At 35.9% G+C, this 13,602-nt stretch overlaps 2 long non-coding RNA genes across 4 annotated transcripts in view; one reads left to right on the top strand and one right to left on the bottom strand.

The window, feature by feature from the left end:
• The window catches only part of LOC147843159 (uncharacterized), a 541,229-nt gene that overhangs the window by 333,956 nt on the left and 193,671 nt on the right, over positions 1 to 13,602 (bottom strand). The gene's annotated exons all lie outside the window — the stretch shown is intronic.
• LOC141375110 (uncharacterized) overlaps positions 1 to 13,602 on the top strand; it is a 161,949-nt gene that overhangs the window by 62,266 nt on the left and 86,081 nt on the right. The window contains exon 3 of one of the 3 annotated variants that reach the window (XR_015496111.1): positions 3,448 to 3,876. The exons of 1 other annotated variant lie outside the window; for it this stretch is intronic. This is a non-coding gene — a long non-coding RNA (uncharacterized LOC141375110). Of the gene's footprint in view, positions 1 to 3,447; positions 3,877 to 13,602 lie in introns of those variants that run through there. One more of the 3 variants, XR_015496110.1, reaches the window with a different exon arrangement.

Raw genomic sequence — 13,602 nt, 5'->3', positions numbered from 1 at the left:
AGTCGGGGATCAATTGATATGGCATGTGTGAATTGCCTTCGTCTGTGTGAGTCTCAACAGTGCTTGGAACATTGCCTTTTGTACTGTAGCAGCAAAGTTTAACTGCTTCAAGAACAGTGATGCAGCTACTATATGACAATACTAAGAAATGTTATGCAGCTTTTCAATTTCTAACAGTTTTGGCAGTTACATCAATATAAACATCAACATGTCCTTTGCTACTGGTCCATACATTAGTAAGTTCTGCTTTTTAGTAAATGGACACCACTAACATGTATTGTTAAAAAAAAAAAAAAAAGTTTAAACATTTCTTCAAATGACCTTTTCCTCAGAAAAAGTATTTTTTTTTTTTTAAATGTGAAATATCTTGTTTGTTGTTAGAGTTTGTATAGAGGCATACTGTATGTATCTGATCGTGATTGAGCGCTTATTCAGTCAGTGAGGCATGAAGAGAAATGGACCTTGAGACATGGGGACCTTTTATGCTGAGAATGGGTGAGTTGGACACCGCAGTAGTCTGCATGTGCTTTACGGTCTTGTTGATAGCTGAGTTTTTGTGTTCATTTCAGATCACAAATCATGTTTTAAATTTGATGCTGGCAGCTAGATGGAAACAAGGGTACAGACTTCCATCAGTCATTAGTTGCTATGTGTTGGTTCTGTTCAGCTCTGTTTGACTAATTTTCCTTGTTTCGTGTGTGAATTTTCTTATTCGGAACCATGAATTTTACTAAATGAAATCCCACAACCAATCTGTTGCTCCTTTATTGGCTTGTTTGTATTTAAGCCCCGTCTCTTACTCAGTTCTTCCCAGTATTGTTTTGTAGTAGTTTGGTGTTTGTAAGCTTCTTGTTTGTTACCTGTGGATTTATTATTAAAAGACTTTTTTTTTTATTTCAACCTGTTTGTGTTGTTATTTACTCCACAACAATTCTATTCAATAACTTTCTTTCAACCATTGTTTTCTTAAAAATAAGTACTGTACTTCAATTATCATAAACTAATAACAGTCTTTACAGAACAACTCAATCCTAAATTAAATGAATTATGATTACTGACTGATTTCAAAGATTCCAACTAAAGTTACCAAAGTAACTATATTAAAAATATAATATTTGTTTATTCGAATTTTGCTTCATTGCCACAGCCATATCACCCTGCAGCCCAAGACCGGTTATTTACTTAAGCTAAGCAGGGCTGAGCCTAGTCAGTACCAGGATGGTAGACTACATGAGAAAAATAGGATGCTGTTGGATGTGTTGTTAGTAAGGCCAGCAGAGGGTGCTCAAGCTGTGGTCTGTGTGAGTCCTAATGCTCCGGTAAAGCGAAGGGGACATTATACTGTCAGTGAGCACTGTCTTTCAGATGAGACATTAAACCGAGGTCCCTAATGCTACATGAGCAAAGCAGTGGTCGTTAAGTGTGTGAGGTGTCCATTATTACACACTTCATTATAACGGTTGAATAGTGCATCTGTGATACCATATGTGCACCATATTTGATTTAAATACTTAACATTTAACCAGAATTGTACCTAAAAAGGGTCAAATGGACCAGCTAATGTTTGAAATTTGTATTTGACATTACAATGGTCATTAGTATGCTCCCCTTACAGTATTTGCTTTTCATTAACTAATAAAATTTAAGGAGTTCAAAAGGGTTATAAAATGTCAATGTGTCTTTGAATTTGGCCAAAATCCTACTATTTAAAGGGACATGTGGCTTTATCAAAATTTAAAAGGTCCAATAATTTTATGAAATAAGAAAATGTGGCCAATGTTTGCACTTCTTTGAAGATCTGTGCATCTATGACAATTAAGTAAATGTTTTAGTATGATGCACAACGCATAATGAATAAGTCAGATGCATCAGTGACTTATTGTCTATAGAAGCAGTACTTGAAGTTGAAGAGAAAACAGAAGGTACTCTCCTTATTATTGTGCTTTTAATGATTTTTTTTTTAAAGTAAATGCACGTCTTTGCTTTTTTCCACAACATATATTTATTTAAATATTATAAATCTTGGGGTTTGCAATATTTGATTAAAGGTTTCCAGCTAATGAAGCAGGCAAGCCGACTCGCTACATGTTCCTAATAAACATGTGCAAGCAGAGCTGCTGTTGTTGATGAAGATGACGGAGCTTAAGTGCTTCTGTGGCCGCTTGTTCTGTTTTCCACAGAATATTTAAACTTAACCTAAATTCATTTAAAATGGACTTAGCCAGCTAATGTTTGAGATTTGTGTTTGACATAACAGTGATCAAGTAAACTTATAAAGTTTAAGGAGTTTAAAAGGGTTATTAAATGTATTATTGCTATGTGGGAGCTTTTGTCTTTGAATTAGGCCAAAATCCTATCATGTTATTGAAGTGCTATGCAAAGTCCTTTAAAGACAGTATAGAGCATAATTATGCTGTAGGAAAAATATTAGAAGACCCCTCTCCATTCCTAAAATTGATAAAATATTAACAATAACAGACATTGTTTCTTGAGTAAAGAAAATGCAAACAAGTTCTTTATTTACCTTTGCACTGCAAACAAGCAGATGGAGGCTGAGTGGAGCTGTGAGCTTTATAATGTGTCATCAAGCTCATTAAACAAGTATGACTGAAAATGCAAAGACTGTTGTGAAAGAAAAAAACAAACAAACTTCTGCTTATTCTCAAAAATCCATTTATTTTGTACTTTACAAAACAAATTATCTATTGTGTCTTGTTTTCTGCCTCACTTGGCAGTATATCATGAGCGCAGTGACAATGCTGTGTCATTGTCTTTTTATAATCAGTGGGCTCAATGCTATTAAGTCTTTCAGAATGATTCATTTTCAGGTTCACAGCCTATGGGGTTCCATTAGAATGAACCCGGCAAAGAAAGATCTGCTTATAAACAACAGGGTGTCATATATATAAACTCATCATATATATTCTAGACCAGGGGTGCTCAATCCGGTTCCTGGAGATATACCTTCCTGCAGATTTCAGTTGCTACCAATATCAAACACACCTGAACCAATTAATTAGGACCTGAACACCATGTGATAATTACAGGCAGGTGTGTTTGATATGGGTAGCAACTGAAATCGGCAGGAAGGTAAATCTCCAGGAACAGGATTAAGCACCCCTGTTCTACACCAACAGCAAATATGATTGTCAGATTTACTTGTAAATCTATTTGGGAAACAGAAGACCATTCAATCAGCAGATTACATCCTTACACCTTTATCCTCATGTCCCGGGGCTCAGTTTCAATGTCCACAGTCCTAAATCTGATCTGAGTTCAAATAAGGCAACCTGGCGATCTGCACTCTCCTCTATAATGCAAATATTCCCAGCTCAGCACTCAGAGAATCAAATATAATGTGTTTTGTTCTCCACGAGGGTTACTTTTATGGTACGGGGCGTGTCTATTATGGGGAAAATGAGGTGATTTTTCACATTTTTCTTTCAGGCAGTGTCCCGCTGAGATTTCCATCTCATGCAGGAGGACAGACCATCATTCCGGCAAATAGCATCATGAAGGCCAAACTGCAAAAGGACGTGGCTTTACTGGTAAAGGACGCTAAATATAATGCAATAAGAAAATGTGGCCAATGCCTGCACCCCCTTTTAAGGCTATGGCAATTAAGTAAATGTTTTAGTATGATGCACAATGTATAATGAATCAGTCAGATGCAGCAGTGACTCAGTGTCTATAGAAGCAGTACTTGAAGTTGAAGAGTAAAAAGAAGGTACTCTCCTTATTATTGTGCTTTTGATGCATTTAACGTAAATGCACCTCCATCTACAAATCTTGGGGTTACAATATATGATTAAAGGTTTCCAGCCAATGAAGCAGGCAAGCTGACTCGCTGCTTGTTCTAATAAATATGTGCAAGTAGAGCTGCTGTTATTGATGATGAAGATGATGGAGCTCAAGTGCTTCTGTGGGAGCTTGTTCTGTTTTCCAGTTTCTAGGATCCATGTACACATGTGCTGTACATTCACTGGCCATAAATTCAACACGATACTGGAAATATTCCTCAGAGATTTTGGTCCATATTGACATGATAGCATCACGCTGTTGATGCAGATTTTTCGGCTGCTCATCCATGACGCGAATCTCCTGTTACACCACATCCCAAAGGTACTCTATTGGATTGAGATCTGGTGACTGTGGAGGCCATCTGAGTACAGTGAACTCATTGTCATGTTCAAGACACCAGTCTAAGATTATTCACATTTTATGACATGGCAAGTTATCTTGCTGAAAGTAACCATCCGATGATCATAAAGGGATCGACGTGGTCAGCAACAATACTCAGATTGGCTGTGGCGTCGCTCAGTTGGTACTAATGGGCTCAAAGTGTGCAAGGAAATTTCCCCCACACCATTACACTACCACCACCAGCCTAAACTATTGATATAAGGCATGCTTTCATGTTGTTGACGTCAGAAATTGAGACTCAACAGACCAGGCAAAGTTTTTCCAATCTTCTATTGTCAAATTTTTGGTGAGCCTGTGCGAATTGTAGCCTCAGTTCACTGTTTTTAGCTGACCATTCTCTGTAAACCCTAGAAATTGTTGTGCGTGAAAATATCAGTAGATCAGCAGTTTCTGAAATACTCATACCAGCCAATCTGGCACCAACATGGTGCACATACAAAGTCACTTAAATCACCTTTCTTCCCCATTCCGATGCTCAGTTTGAACTGCAGCATCAGATGCCTAAACTCAATGCCTTAATGCATTGAGTTGCTGCTATGTGATTGGCTGATTAAAAATTTACATTAACAAGCAGTTGGACAGGGACCTACCTAATACAGTGGCCAGTGAGTATAGACGTATACGCAACATTCAATTTCACTCACTGCCACAGTGAGATGCAAAATTTAGATGCTGTGCTTAATTGTTCAATCTGTTGAACAATGCCACCATGCCGTACAGTTAAATTCTCTGTGAAACGTAACCAGAGTGCTGTTGTTTATATGTGACATCCAGACCAACACGGAGACTGTAATAATAGTAATAATAATAATAATAATAATACACTGACACTTATCAATTTGTACCTCTAACAGGTTCATTTTAGGAATTTTAAGGAGTAATATGTATCCTTAAGTGACCATGTACCTTAAAAAGAACAGTCCACTTTATATGTAAATAGGCTCATTATACAAAATCACTTTTCTTCCGGAGTAATAATCAAGGGTCTTTGCTGTTGTACCATGGCTGCAGCAGGTACAATGATATTATGCAGCACTGGTTACCTAGCTGGGGACTATTTGCAAGCGCTTCACAATATTATTGATTGAGCCATAAATAAACAAATAGGAATTACTGCAAAAACAACAATTTCAATGACAAACCTCTTTTAATAAGCCTTAAAACTAAAATGAAAACAGAATCTAAAAAATTCAAATCAAATTGAAAATAATAACATACATGGTAATAGGACTTCACTGATACTAAAATAACACTGCTTGTCACCCCAATTTGCATAGTTATATAACCCACAGATCTACCACTGGAATGAATAAACAGAAAACAAATACAGAGATACAAACTGTGAAACATTTAATTACATGAAATCAGGAACACTCTTGTAATCAACCCCAGAACTGAAGCTAATGTTTTCAAAGTAACTAATAACTAGCAGCTAGAATGCCTGTCCTCACACCCCTCATAATCTGCTCTGCCTGGATCAATGTACCGAAACATCACCTGAAAATCGATGAGCTTTCAGCGAGTGTGTCTGTTCGTATTAATGTGCCCCAGGCTATTGACCCGAGAGGTGACAGAGATGGCATTCTCCAGAGATGTCTGCTTTTGCTGGCATTGGAAAAAAATCCACCACGAAGACCTCCACATATTGCTTCTCTCATAGACTTTTAACTTCTCACACGTCTCATCACAGCTCACTCTTGAAGGACAGTCATTTTCAGCCAACCTCTTGCTGAAGATCATGCCGCAATATGTGGTGGTTGGTGTGTATTGTTTAATAGCACACCTTGTGCAGCACACTTGAAGTGACAATACAACATTGAGTGGGATGACACGTGACTCTATATGCGCTCTTCTCTACATTTACCAAGAGATGCAAAGACGCAGATAGTCATTAAAATGTCATTAGATTGAGTTCAGAGGGCCATGCAATGAATCACACAACTAGTGTCTCCAGGGGAAGGCCAGTGACTGAATGTTATAGACATGAGGATTACAAAGGGTTGTAATCATGTGTGTTAGGGTGTGGAGGTGGGAAAAGTATAGGAGGGGGCGAGCGCCTTTGACATGAGGTACTGTACTGAGCACCAAGCTCTCTAGGAGTCACTGCAACTAAACAATGCTGTACTGGCAAACTGGCAGTTTTTTTATAAAGCTCTTTTACATCAAACAAGTTGGCAAAGCACAAGCCAAATGAATCATGCTAAAATGAATAACAACAAGCTTCATAAAAATATATGTACTGTGCATATTTATGCACAGCAAACCGTGGTTTTAATGAATTCAAACAAGATCAAACACAAACGATTACAGCAGTGTTTTATTTAAAATTCAATTGTAGTGTTCTATTGCGATAAATGTATGGAAATGTTTTTGGCAAAACGCTATGTGCTAACCTTTTGCAAAAAAACTGATAATAAAAACCTGATAGCATCAATTCCCCTGTTGCTGGTTTAAGATGGTTTCTTGCTGGTCATGTGTATTATTTATTTTGAATTTTTTTAAAAATAATATTATACAGATCTAATAATTCAGGAGGGCTAATAAGTCTGACTTTAATTATGACTGTATATAAATAACATGCACAGAGGCCTTACAGATATACTTTGCACAAGACATTAACAGATTTTAAAGCAAATTTTAACAAATAAACACCTTTAATCTATTCATGGCTTTATTAAATTTTTATGTCCATGTTTACTTTCACAGTCGCATTTAGGGAATCTCCTGAGGCAATGAAGTTATATCTCTAAACTTAATTAAAAAGTAGGTATATAAAATGCTGGTATAAATAGGTCAAATAAATAGGTATATAAAACACCTCCCACCTTCTTTATTGAGCCACCACGAGGGCTCAAGTTTGCATTCGATGCATCCTCGATATCAAGAATGCATCCAGGTTCAGTCACAAGTCCTCTGTTCTCAAAGTCTTGAGTTTTGGAGCTGAAATTTGTTGGTTGACGATGATGTTACATAAGAATAAAAGGACAGAAGATCGCTTAGGAATGCATAGTCATAAATAGCCATTTAAACTCATTGTTTGTGTTTTGTTTTGTGTTTTCTTGTTTTTATTAGACCTGTTGTTTGTTTGTGGAAGCATTTTTGTACAATTTGTTTTCGTCTTTTCTTTTCCTATATGCCCCGCTTTGCCTGATTAAAAAGGTGAATTAAAAAAAAAAAAAAGTTGAACTCATCTACTCACTCTCTCACTGCCATTTTTTTTTCTGTGTACAATATTTATGGTACAACCTCACTGGATTAGAGTGCTGTCAGTTTTACAGATCAAATATAGGAGAAGTGCGATTTCTCAAGAAATTTGCAGAGCATTTTTTGTCATTTTAAGTAATAAATTATAATAATAATTATAGGCCTATAAATAATTAAATACATTATTGTATGTTGAAATATCTTTAAAGTTTGTACTTATAGTTATTGAGCCACGATGCATCCACACAGCCAAAATTTGTTGTTACAATCAATTGGAACATGTTTTAGAGCTTGTCAAACTAGAAATAAAACCTTTTAATATTTTTAACATATTAAAATCCCCATTAAATGTAGAATTTTTTTTATTTACATGACTTCCCCAGGCTTAGAAATGACTTTTTTTTTTAATTATATAATATTATTAAAATAATAATAGAAAAAATTGTGCCTTATTTTACATCATAAGTCCTTGGAGGTCCGCTAAAGCCCTTTAGTGGGAAAACCACTAGTCTAAACCATCCTTTCTCACACAAACACTTGCTACAATGTCATTTGGGACTGAATCTTCAGATACTGACAAATGAAACAAACATTTTTCTGGGAACTGGGCTAGCTTGTAGCAATTACCATTCTAACCAGACAGTCAATCTTGATTGTGAATATAATAACAGAATGTCTAAGAGAGACTTTTGGGCCCCACTAAACCATATGGCTTGTGATTTAAAACACCAGTTGAGCCATTCTTTCCATCCCATTAAGTCTAACGTGGATAAATTAAAACCATTCTACGAATTATGCGCGCCAGTTATAGTCAATGCATGTGCAAGACACCTACGTTTTATTACCATATGTTTTATACATGCAACTGCAGAACAGCTGCTGTGAGCCAGTGTTTCACTTTGTCTTAGCACAGAAAACTATCCCCATGGGAATTATTTCTTCAGTGTGTTTGGAGAGTGTGAGGATTTAGAGCGATTCCAGTGTTTCCAAAGCATACATAATGCTCACATCTCATGTCATAATGTAAAAAGGCCTATGTTATTTTCCTCCTCAAGGTAATTTATAGTCACACTCATGCCTTAAAATACAAACAGTGAGATAAACAAAAAGAAACAAGACAAAATGAAATCTCTTTTGTAAACAACAGCTCTGTGTATACTGGAGCTGTAAAAAAATAATAATAAAAAGGACTGCTTAATAGTGTGACTGCAAACTATGCATGATACAGGAATTAACTTTCTGAGTAATGAGATCAAGGGCTTTGAAATATTAAGAATCAGTGTGCTAGTTGTTAATTTAAAACTAAATAAATACCTGTTTGCGCTTTTAAAAAAAAAAAAATTGTAACATTTATTTTCATTCAACATAACATTTCACAAAAACTTTACTAACAATGAAATTAACTTAAGAATGTGCATTGGTCTACACCAACTTCATATCTGGTGTTTGTGCATTTCTTGCGTGTGTTTGTTTTATTTCAATTGGCGACTCCTAGAGGCAATTATGTTAAATTGCACACTACAAAGTATCTTTGAGCCGTGCAATGTGCAATGTGCGTCTATAGTGCAGAACTCTGGGTGAGCTGGCAGATCCTGCCTGAAGATGAAGGCAGGGCGAAGTCAACCCCCTGTGTGGAAACGAGACCGACCTGGTGGTGGTGGTTATGGGGAGGATGGAGGGAAACTTCCGCAACGTCACCTGAATACAGCGAAACAGATTGTTTAGATGAACTTACATACATGACTTGCTTGGTTGTTATAGGCTCACAAGATAATTATTATAAATGACGTGACATCTCAGTCTTCCTGGTAGAACTATCGCTAAAGCTTTCATTTCCAGAAACGAACCCCCTCCAGCCCAATGCTGAGCTTTGAAATTCTGTCCATAAAAATTATAAAGAGAATTGGTGACATAGGGGAGCCCTGCCGGAGGCCAACATGCACTGAAAACAAGTTTTACTTATTGCCGGCAATGCAAACCAAACTCCTACTCTGTTCATACAGGGACAAAACAGCTCTTAACAGAGTGACTCTGACCCCATAGTCCCAGAGCAAACAAATAACATGTGGACTGGTTGGGGATACTCTCACGAACCTTCGAGCACCCTTGCTTTTTTAAGAGCTGGTCCAGTGTACCACAGCCTGGACAAAAACCGCATTGTTCCTCCTAAATCCTAGGTTCAACCATTGGCCAGATCCTCCTGTCCAGTACCCTGGCATAGACATTTCCAGGAAGGCTAAGGAGTGTGATGCCCTAAATCCTTTAACGTGTTTAGCCATTATACTGCTCTTATTGTAAAGGCACAGTCTGATTGTGGAATGTTTCTGACAGAAGACCAAAAGTGAACAGAACCATAAAGAATCAAAAAACATTCACAGAATTCATTTATTTAATCTCTTCACAGCACCTCACAAATACACCTATAGATTATGGATAACAACAAAAAAGTCTCACAGCAGGTGACTTGAAGTTCAAAGATTGTCTCGCAATTTCTTGTTGAAGGCGCTGAATTTGTACACAAGTGTTGCTTTGATGGCTGAAGTGGTGCTTCGGAGGAGACAGAACTAACGCAGATAACATGCTGACTGCTCATAAGCTAAATATAGCATGCTGACAGAACACTAAAGCACTCTCCAGGAAGATGTGTTTCTCTTATATTTATAGGAAGTGTGACCTTTTGACCTTTTTTATTTGAGATGCTTTAGTTCAGAAAGCTTTATATGCAACTTTGCAAACTAGATAAAAGCTCTTACATCATTTTTATTTTTATGCACCTTATTTATTATTTAATAATTTATTTCTGCTTAACAAATAGTCAGTTTATTTTTCTCTTGAATGTTTGTGTGGCCTTAATTTCAATAAAATGGCTTTGAAAAGTATAGTGACCAATAAAATGTTGATTTTACATGACTTTTACATTGTTTTATGTAGTAATTTTGACCATGATAAAAAGTGTGCTCTGTTGTGATAATTTAATATTTACCCCCTCATTTGTTTATGTACGCATACTACCAATTTTTGCAGTATATGCGCAGTCAGCAGTGCGATGATAAAGTGTTGCAACTGAAAACCTGATAGTGCCTCTCACTGCAGATTTAGTTTTCTAGATTTTTCTTCTCCGCCTAAATATACAGCTATGTATTATTCATAGCATGATGTGGCAAAAGTGTTGCAGAAATTGAGCAGAGGAGCACTTGCCCAGCATATTGACTGACTTCACAATGATGATGCACAGCTTCCCTCCTAAACCATACAATCTGAACCGAAGCCATCAATGAATTCTCTTTCCCACAGCTAAAATGCTGCATACAAATTTAAAAGCACACTTTTCACTGTTTTTATATTTAGCAAAAGAAAGTTTATTGGCTAATCAATCATGCCATATGTATAAAAAGCATGCTACTGAATAAAAATAAATACACTGTAAAAAATATTGTGCCAATTAGTTATGACAACTAAAAATTTTGAGTTTTGCTACTTACCTGGATTGAATGTATTGACAACTTATATAACCAAGTTTTACTAAACTTATTTAAAAAGAGTCAGCTGAACTCACACACACACACACATATATATATATATATATATATATATATATATATATATATATATATATATATATATATATATATATATATATATATATATATATATATATATATTAGTTAACTTTTTCAAAATCTGAGCTTTAAATAGTAAAAATATGTGCAAATGAAAACTAGTACACTTTTAGTGAAATGTTCTGTAATGTTATTTATATACTGAGTATAAATATATTTATACTTTTGGATGATGACAGATGAACATCTTTCTGCAGGTTTAGAATTAGATTGTGCTGTATGGTAAAAAAAGGCTTAACAAAACTGACAAAACATTGACAAAACTTGAGCAGGTTTGGGATCACTGTGGATGTTTTAAAACATTCAAGTTTATCTGGAAACACTGATCACCATTTTTTCATTGTAATGTGGTGTGTGTTTGTCTGAGGTTCTTCTCAGATACCTGCTTCTTTGGTTTAATTTAGATTTGCAAACTTCAAAAAACAGTTTTTTAATATTAATTAAACCAAATGAACATGGTCCATGATGTCTCAGTGGTTAGCACTGTAACTTCTGCTGGTTTGAGTCCTGAATGGACCAGTTGGCATCTCTGTGTGAAGTTGGTATGTTCTCCCCAACTTCAACTTTAATATTTAGGTTTACTAAACTTAAGCCATGTTCAATACACTTGAATTATAAAGTCCTATCAGCATCATTCTTAATAAGTTTTGCTACGGTTACGCCATCCGTCCACACTACGCCGGAGTTTTCGTGCATCGAAAACAGAGCGTTTTGGAAACGCTGGAAAGGTTGTTTTCATTCTAAAATGCTGCTGGTCCGTGTCAGTGTGGATGGGGGAAAACGAAGACATCTGAAAACGGAGGCGGGGGTGCCGAAATTCGCTACCTGATTGGGGCTTTTGTGTCATTGCGTATCCTTCCCTTATTCGTCAAGCCCCTATCACATGACTATAACACATGGCTTTAACGGTATCGGAAGACAACAGACCAGCCTTCACTGTAAACAACAACATGGACACAGAAATGAGAGCTTTGTTTGCACTATTGTCTGTTTTAGGCGCCATTGTGCAGTTAAACTCTGCCTTTTTTTTGGTGGCGTAGCGTGGATGGAGATATGTTCCGAAACGCTAGGTAAAATGCTAGTGTGGACGCAGATGGTTTTTGATCTAAAACACCGTTTTCAAACTAAAATTCACTAGTGTAAACGGGTCCTAAGTTAACTAAACTTAGAGCACGCCCATTACACTTGTAATGTAAAGTTTTGTTAACTTTAACCTGAGTTAGGACAACTTATTTAATGGAAGCATGGAGACTTACTTTTTTTAAGCTGAAAAAAATAAGTACAATGAACATAACAAAAATAATTTGGACTTTTCATATCACAATTTTGGCTTTTTTTTTACTCTTAAATGCATTTTTTAATCCCATATTATTAACTATAATATTCAGAATTGGCTGATAAAAACCCTCAATACTGACTAAAGTAAACACAATATAAATGTTTCTTAATAATGTCTATATTTTTGTGGCTTCATGAAAATCATTCATGGACAAAGCACCCGTACTTTGCTCTGTGCTGAAGTATTTATATAAACAAGTAATGAAAATAAAATGTAAATTATTCAGTATTACACAGTTTTTGTTTATCTAATGTATACAAGTTAAAGTCTGGCTTGAATCAGCAGACATTTTACTACTACTACTACTACTACTACTACTACTACTACTACTACCATGAACTAACATTCATTTATATTGTAAAGTGTGAAAACTGAATATTCAGCTTTATTACTTTGAACAGTTCTTCATTCAGGATGCCTACTGTGTCACATATTATTGTTTTAAAATAGCAAACAGGGTGAAGTATATGTTGCACAGTGTGCAGTAAACAGCATGCTAGTTTTCTATTCTGAAGCTGTTGTGCTTCCTGGTGGGATACAGAATGTGAGGCTGAACATATGGTGTTGATTTCTTCAGAACCATGTCCCTTTTTTACAAATAAAATTTCAAAACCTATGGATGTTACACAATAATACACATGATTACACAATATACATTAAACCAACCTTATTTTATGTTGTAGATTTGGCACAATGTTAGCTTTTAAATCAACATTTACTAGATATGTTATTTAGTGCTGAAAAAATATTTGAACAAATGAATCACAATCACAGTCTTTGATTAATATAGATTAACCTGAAATGTAAAATATGATTTAACTGTAAATGTGTTGAATTGAAGAAACGCATGACCATTAAGTATACAAATCCTCTAGTTTTATTATCTTATTCTTGCAATTTATTTTCTTAAACTTGCTAAGAGTGAATGAGTGCAGATTTTAGTTGTCATCGATTAGCTGTGCTGTTAAAGTGAGGTAGTTTTGGCCACTTACTGATGTCCAGTGCAATGGAAGTGCCTTCTGCAAACTGACTCGCTTTTCTAGCTTCTTCAGTATAGCACAGCTGATGTTTTCACTTAGCAATAGTCCCCGTCGATGGTAATATCTCACCATGAACAATGTTGACAGGTCTGCAGTCTGAGAATATCTATTTAGTCATGGAATAAGTTCACTTTGCAGTTGTTTTATTGGTAACTGGCTTGCACTGCTGCACTCATTTAGACCTTTAAACATCGAA

This window comes from Danio rerio, chromosome 7, assembly GCF_052040795.2.
Source record: "Danio rerio strain M-AB ecotype USA chromosome 7, GRCz13ab, whole genome shotgun sequence".
Lineage (NCBI taxonomy): Eukaryota > Metazoa > Chordata > Actinopteri > Cypriniformes > Danionidae > Danio > Danio rerio.
Note: the sequence above shows the minus strand (reverse complement) of the source record. Positions and strands in the feature narration are given on the sequence as shown.